This window comes from Cannabis sativa, chromosome 5 (genome assembly GCF_029168945.1).
Source record: "Cannabis sativa cultivar Pink pepper isolate KNU-18-1 chromosome 5, ASM2916894v1, whole genome shotgun sequence".
NCBI lineage: Eukaryota > Viridiplantae > Streptophyta > Magnoliopsida > Rosales > Cannabaceae > Cannabis > Cannabis sativa.
This window is the reverse complement of record NC_083605.1, coordinates 68,481,565-68,489,983: the sequence shown is the minus strand read 5'-3', so window position 1 is coordinate 68,489,983 and position 8,419 is coordinate 68,481,565. Positions and strand designations below refer to the sequence as shown.

The window sequence follows — 8,419 nt, the reverse complement described above, 5'->3', positions numbered from 1 at the left end:
TAAAATTTAGTTACAAAATATATTAAAGTTAGTCACAATAAGATTGATGTATTGGTCACATAAATACCAATATGCACTTTCAACAACCAAAAAAGTAAACTCTAACAACTAAAATTTAGTCATAAAAAAACTAATATTTTGTGACTAAATAGTTTAGTTGACAATAATAAATAAAGAATTACATAAATTAATTATTCAGTGACTAATATTTAGTCATAAAAACTAATTTATAATTTTTTTTTAATTTAAAATATATTCATTTAAATTATATAATAAAAATAAATTATTCAAAAAGCTATATTTAAATAATAGTGAACACATTTATTCAATACATAAAAATTACAATAGAAATCATAAAAAATTCAATTACATAATCCTTGCTTGAATTGTATTGTCTATGAACTACAACAACAAACTCCATGGATCAGAGTTGCTAACATGGAAAACTGAAAAAAGTTACCCCAATACAAACCAAACTAAATGAACAAAAAAAAAAAACTAACACTAAATTAAGCAAACAAACAAACATAAAAAAAAATGTGAAGCCCCTATCTCCAACTCAGAAGCTAGAAGTCCCTATACATTCTTGTAGTACACCTTTTTATAGTTAAAATAGTTCGTAGCCAGCAAGTCCAAGCACTGACCAAAGTTCTGGATCAAACAACACCTGTATGTACACTAGCAGATGCTTTCAAAACACCCACTATTGAATCCCACTTAGGCACCTGCGAAGCAAAAAAAAAATAGAGTGAGAGTGAGGGCGAGAAGAGAGTTGGCTTTGGGTCTCGAGAGACGAAGGATGATTCAGATACAATGAGGAGAGGGTTTCAGATCAGAAATTGAATATAGCTTATACTGTATACCTTTGCCTGGAACAATTATGACTGGAGCTGGTTTGCAATTGTGGAAGCAAAACTCACTTACGCTTCCTTGAAGAACACTGAACAACACAATCCAATTCCACATATATATTTATGTTAATAATAAGAAAATACTTAGTATATGTGTATTATGATGGAAGCAGCCTCTGGAAACTAAATGACACTATGAGATTAGTCAATGAGTATTGTTATAGTGCTTGAATGATGAGGATTAAGCTTAACTGTATCAAAGTCCCCACTCGACACTATAAAACGTCCCTCGCAAAAATCTAATTCTAATTGAATAAAAACTAAACAGAGCAAATCATTTAATTATAACACAATTTTTTAATTATCAAAATCTAATAATGGCAAGTCAAATAAATACCAGTGACAAACCACTTTGCATTGATCACAGCGAGTAGTGGTGGGGAAATAAACAACGACACATTGATTCAGAGTAACCATGGAAACGACGCTGTAACTTGATTCCGTATTCACCTCGAGCTCAGCCTAGCCACCTCTTCGGAGGCCAAAAGGACCAAACTCCTAATCTCTTCCTTCCTAGATACAGAAAGGCTCCATTTTTTGTGGAAGCCGAAATATCGTTTGGGTTTAAAAGTATATATATTGCAGATATTTTGTATATATATAATTTAGGATTTTATAAATACCTGCTGGCATATTAATTATATGTTTTAATTAATTAACAAATGACAAATTAATTGTCTCACATTCTTTGCAGAAGCACTAAAGGCCATATATGCCCAAGTTTTTTCACTATTTGTTGTGATTTGCAATACTACAAAACAATCAGTAACAAACAAAATATTTCACTATTTTTCTTCAGCTGGCCTATTTTATACTATTGCTAAATTGAGTCAAAATTACAACAATTATTGTAAAAAAATATAAGAAAATCTCAAACCCAGAAAAATCAAATGAATTCTATATATATCATTTTCTAGATTTGTTGATGAAAATTATTATTAGATAAGTTTGGATCAGATCTAACCTCTTCGTAGCCGGAGATGCTTCATGGGCGGAGATTCTTTGTGGTCATCGTCATGGTCGGAGAGGGAACAAAACGGGGTTGGGCGATGCCGACTGAGATGCTCGCGGTTGGGCGACGCCTCCGACGAGATGAGGATGAGAACGGGCGTGGGTTTCTTTGGGTATAAGGGGCGTGAGTTTTTCAAGGTATAAGGGGTGTGGGTTTCGTGGGTTTCATTGGGTATCAGGGGCGTGTCATTGGGTATCAAGGGACCTGGGTGGTGGGGTTAGCGAGCTGTCAAAAGAAAAAAGAAAAAAAAACATTAGGCGGGAGATGAAAATGATAGGCGGGAGTTTTTGGGTGTGTAATATTTTTTGGGAAATTTTATTTACACCCCAAAAATTTCTAAAGGCATCCTATTTTAATAATTTTAATTTAATATAAAATTTATATATTTAATTGTACTAAATTTTTTCAACTTTTTTCTTCTAATTCATATTCTTAAAAAATATACCTATCAAACAAAATTAAATTATATTTTAAATATTATGACCAAAAAATTAAAATAAAAAAATTTATAAAATTTTCTTAGAAAAAAATAAAAAATATATATACATGAGTTAGAAAAAAAATTATGAAAATAAAATCAAAATAAATATTGAAATTAACATAAAATAATGTGAGAAAAAAATTTTAAAAAAATAATAAGAGTAATTTTTAAAAATTATTTAAGTTTATATTTTTTTTAATAATGGGGTGCATTTATAATTTGATGGGGTGCAAATAAAAGTCCCTTATTTTTTTTTTTAATAAGCAATATTGTTTGCAGATGCATACATTAATATTTATAAAATTATAAGTTTTAATATTTTTTTCAAAAAAAAAAAGTTTTAATATAATTTATGTTAATCACATTTTTTAAAGATTAAATTAGTAGTTAATATATATTCAATATAGCAATAATTAACCTTATGTTTTAAGGTAACTAAATGATTACTTGGTACATATAAATTATTAATAATTATAAAAATAAATTATTTTAAGACTGATATTTTAGTTGTAAAAGATCATTAACTTTTACTGACTAACTATTTCATCACAAATTTCAAATTTTTAGTCACTAAAAATTATTAGTCTCAAAACTATTATAATTTGGCGCCACAGTTTTAGTGACTAAATACTATTTTAGTCACTAAATATAACAAACTGTGACTAAAAAATTGGTCATTGATTTTTTTGGTTCTAATAAAACATTGTCCCGTGACTAAAAATATTTGTGACTAAAAATTAGTCGCAAAATCTATCTATTAGTGACTAAGTTGATTTGGTCACAAAAAATCTAGTCGCTGAAAACTTATTTTCTTGTAGTGAGGACCGATATTGAACTTTGATTAGATATGATAAATTTACCGTAATGTCTATTCAATTCAATATCACCTAGTTGATCCTAGATCAAATGATCTTAATCCTGACATGGTTAGGTTCGATCTCAAGAGTATTATACATGTTCTTTGATTTGTTAGTTAAGCCTACTTTTTGGTCAGGGTGATACGTACATTTTGGGAACATGGTAGTACAATTGAGTGGGAGCGCTAATCATAGATATGGAATCTATAGCTTCTATAGGTATTTAGAAGTGAAACGATGATTTCCTTCGAGCTTGCTAAATAGAGATAAGTGATTGAGATCTCATTTTAGTGATTATTTTATTTCACTAAAATATCATTTATAGGTGGCCAAGTATTTTAAGGATAAAATACATTGAAAGGGTGTAACGGTAATTTTATCCCTATGCAATGTAGATCATCTATAGAGGATCATTGATTATTGGGATTATAACAATGGATAATTAATAGCGTATCTATATCGTGGAACATATAGAGCGTTTTTGTAAAGACCGCTTAGTTTAAATTTAGAAATTAGCAGATAATTAGGGTTAATTATGAAAATTATTTATTGATATTTAAATAATTATATATGCTGATTTATTTGAATTCAGAATGCATTTTTATGTCATATAGTGAAATTTCATAATTTTGCATTTTCGGTGCCCGGCAACATGGAACGCGGTGTATGGCTCAGTAGAATCACAATCTAATATTTTAGTATAGCGGGGCGATTTTGTTAGACATTCGAAATGTCGGGATTGGTCGGGAATTTAGAATTTCCCAAAAATACCCATAATGACTTTTAGTAATTTTTAGTGTTTTAAAGGGCAACATGGTCTTTTTTATCAAGTTGTATTTTGTCTTTTGTGGGTTAAGTTAAGTTGATTTTTATGAGTATTGGCTAAGTTATTTTGCTAAGTTCATGTGATTAAACTAGGAGTGCTATATCATTTTCAAAAGAAAACAAAGCAAAGTAAAGATCACTCTTTCTCTCTCAAATTCACTCTCTCTTTTTCGGCCCCCTTAGAGTAGCTAGGGTTCATTGTTTCTTCATCAAATTCAAGTAATTTTTAGCAAGTTTTGTGATTTCAAGTTGTTGGTAAGCTTCCATCAACTCTTTCTTTTAGTTTCTTGAAGTTTAAGGAAAATTTTCTTGCATGCTTGAGGATTTGGTGGCTGTGATTGTTGTTTGTGTTTATTGTTGATTTCTAAAGCTTAATTATGTTTTAATATGATGATTCAAGCAGGGTTTTGTGGTTGTTTGTTGATTTTAAGCTAGTATGGAGTTTTGAACTCAAGACTTTGGTTTTAATGGTAAAATGTTGTTTAGCTTGCTGTGCTTGTTGTAGTTGGTTGTTGTTGTTTTCAGAGGCTTATTCATGTTTAAATGAGTGGATTAGAGCAGGTTTTGATGCATGTTAGTTGGATTTAACCAAGTTTGAGTTTTGAACTCAAAGCTTGGAGCTTTAATGGTGAATTGTGTTTCTGTGTATGGGTGGTTGTTTTATTGCTTTAGAATTGATCTTTGGGGTCTAATTAGCAGGTCTGGAAAGTTTGATTTGGTTTGGGATTGGATTGGTCGAGTTATGAATTTTTGAAAAATTCCTGAACTGAACTGGAATTCCAGTTCAGGGAGGCCTGTAGGAACCGGTCTACCGGTTGGCTTCCAGGAATTTTTCCCAGAACCGGAATTCCGGTTGGGGAACCGGTCTACCGGTTGGGGGAAAATTTGGGAACCCTAGTTTTTCCCATTTTTGTGTTATTTAGGGTATTGCCATGTTATTTATCGATAGGGAAACTTTTAGTTTCAAGTTTAAGTCCCCGGGAAGTGATTTAGCGTGTCACTTATCAGTGTTGTGATTATTATGATTTAGGAGCCTGTAATTCGCCGAGCAGATTGTTCCACTCAGGTTGACCGGCACACCTGAATTCAGAATCGAGGTAAGATTAGTATAATGTTATGCATATGCTTATACATGTTTAGCGTACATGTCAGTTGCCATTAGATTAACATATAATATATATGTTAGGCAAATTTTATATAGCCGTCAGATTAGCATATCAGGAAAATAGTGAGGTGTACATAGAGTTGCACCGAGATGCCAACAGATATATGCTAGGCTATCAGTTAGTATGGATTAACTGCTACCACATCGGTACGGCTAGAGTACCGAGTATAGGTTGGATTCGAGGTTAATCATACAATGTCATGGACGTTCCTGATTCAGTTAGGGTTATGGTCAGGTGTATGGGCGCTTGATTATAGCCCGGGATTTAGTATGTTTAGTATATTATGCTTTTCTTACTGAGTCTGTCGACTCACAGTGCTATGTTTATGTGTAGGTAAAGGCAAAGCCAAAGCTGAGGAACCGTGAGGACGAGCAAATGAAGATTGTACATGTCGGGTCGGTTAGGCCTGGAGCGTACGATCCTCGAGACAACAGTGCTTTTGTAGTTAGTTGCTAAGCGACAAATATTTTGTATTGAATAGTAAACTTTTGTAAAGTATTTTGTAAACGGGATCCCGAAATATTTTGTATGTAATATTATAAGTTTTAATTAAATAGCAAAATTTTAATTAACCATGATTTTCATTAACCTCGTTGATTAGCAACGAGCTGCACAGTACTTTAAAATCACGTCAACACGCCTATGCTAGTTAGGGTGTTGCAATTTTATATGACTGAGAGTGCAATTCCAAGCTCTATGCGTGTATGCAATAAGGAATTAATAAGTCAGTGAATTTACTTGGTAAATTCTAGGACGACTTATTGGAAGCTCGGTTATGTAGGCCCATGGTCTCCATACTAGTTGAGACAAACTGCTTGTAAGACTCAGCTAATTGATTTTAGTTACTCAATTATAATTCTAAAATTAGACTATGTCTAGTTTATGATTTTTTCACTATGTTATGGCTTGATTGTGAAGAAATAGTATTTTTGGGTTTACTTGTTAATTAAGAGACTTTATGGAGTCTAATTAATAAATATTATAAATGACAATTTTATTTGATAGTTATTTTAATTATTAAATAAATAGTTTTGGCATTTATAGGTTTGAATTGGAAAATATGGTATTATTGAAAAGTAGAATAAGTGGATGAAATAAAGTGGCAAAATTGTAACTAGAGATTGGTCCACTATCTTGTACGGCCAAGGTTGAATTTTTACCCAATATTTTATTCTTTTTTAATCCATATAATTCAACCCTAACCCTATTGAAGAATAGTATAAAAGGAAGGCTATGGACTCATTATCCAACTAATGCCTCCAAAGCTAAAAACCTAGATGAGACCTCTTCCTTCTTCTTTCTTCTTCAATTCGAAACACTAAGTCTTTCTTCACACTAAATAATTTCAGCCATTAGTGATAGAGTGAGTGCTCACACACATCAAGTGGTATCTCAATCATAGTGTGAAAGACTGTGAAGAATCCAATCAACAAGAAGGAGAATCGGGCTCAAGAAGGAGAGAAAGAGATCTAGGTTCAGATTTTGATAATGCTCTGCTACAGAAAGGAATCAAGGGCTAGAGATCTGAACGGAAGGAGTCATTATATTCCGCTACACCCAATGTAAAGTTTTCTTAAATCCTTATGTGTTTATTTCATTGTTTTAGAAATTCATATTAGGATGTTAATGAAACATACTTGTTAGTAAATCTAGATCCTAGTAAAATAATGCCAACTCGAAATTGACCCGTTAATGACCTATTTAAAGTTATTTTAGTACTTTAACGTGTTATAAATAGGTTACAAACATGTTGAATTCTTCATAAACGTGTTATTGATTGACATGTTTAAACAAATTATACTTATAAACGGTTACACAGGTCGTGTCGTGTCAACCCGTTTATAAACGGGTCGTGTTTGGGTTTCATTTTTTTGACACGATTATTAAACGGGTCGTGTTTGGGTCGAGCATGAACCTGTTATATATGGGTCTCGACAAGACACGAACACGACCCGCGAACACGAATTGCCACCCCTAGCTGGGTGTAGTGCCCTTGATTCCACTTAAGTTTAATCTAGTTTAAAGTTTTAGTATCTAATCAAATAAACTTTTCTTTGGTTAGAGACTACAAAATAATAAAAAGTAGAGATTTTTTTTTGGCGAACTTTCTTATATTTTAATTTGTATGTACATAATATTTTTAATTTTTTTTTTTATTTTAGTAGCAATACTCTTTTACTTTAGTTCTGTTTGCAAATCCAATATAATAGTTGAATTTTCTAGTTAAATGCCAATTAAGACACCAACTAGGACTGCCACAGTGTATATCTATGTACACATGTCATATTTTTATTATTATTTTTTTGAACAAGAAAGGATCTTTATTCAAACTAGCAGAGTTTTACACGGAACAACAACCAGCTACAAAACCAGCAAGATGCTAAACAGCATTACCAACTTTCTATTACATTAATTATGTGATTGTCCAAAGCCCCCTTCTCTCTAATGTTGCAACTTAAAACTCTCTGTTTAACTACCTCTTTGATTTCCCTGCTTAAAGACCCAGCAGCTTTGCATTTGAACTCGAATACGCATCTATTGCGGCTCTTCCAAACTGAATACAATGTAGCTAACACAACAGCATTCAGAATTCTGTCGCTCAAGTTGTTCGAAGGCCTGGACAGCCATAAGTTGATGTTGTTCGGCCAACAAAAGACCCCACACCAGGACATAACTTCCTGAATCACTCTCTGCGTGTAGCAGCAAGTAGTAAAAACATGGTTGTGAGTTTCCATCACAATACAACAAATTGTTAGGTTATTTTTAGTATTAATTTTAGATTAAGTTTAGTATATTTTTAATTGAGTTTTAATCGTGTTTGGAGTATTTTTACGCTTGTTATCTTTTATTTGTGCAGATTTAAAATAGAAGAATATTAGAAAAATATCAAAGAAAAAGATGGGAAAAAGATAAAAATATCTCACAAAAAGATGATATTTAAGATAGAGAAAATTGTGCAAGAAAATAAAACTAAAACTTCAAGCCTGAATTCGACTGTCTTCTGATTGGATTTTGGAAAATGTCAAAACATAAAAGTTCTAGATCTCTCTTTTATCTTTCCGGAAGATCTTGAATCGTCCAATTCCAAACAATATTGAGAGAGTTATGGCCAAAATACTATCAGTCAATGCAGCAGAAAAATCACTTCCAACACGGGCCGCGGCATG

General features: G+C 32.0%; 1 long non-coding RNA gene across 1 annotated transcript; it reads right to left on the bottom strand.

Moving 5' to 3' along the window:
• Positions 1-300: 300 nt before the first annotated feature.
• Positions 301-2,130, bottom strand: LOC133029027 (uncharacterized). The gene is made up of 4 exons (XR_009687977.1): positions 1,876-2,130; positions 1,249-1,424; positions 864-940; positions 301-725 (listed from the first exon to the last, which is right to left on the bottom strand). It is a non-coding gene; the product is annotated as an uncharacterized LOC133029027 (long non-coding RNA).
• Between the last annotated feature and the right edge of the window lie 6,289 nt (positions 2,131-8,419).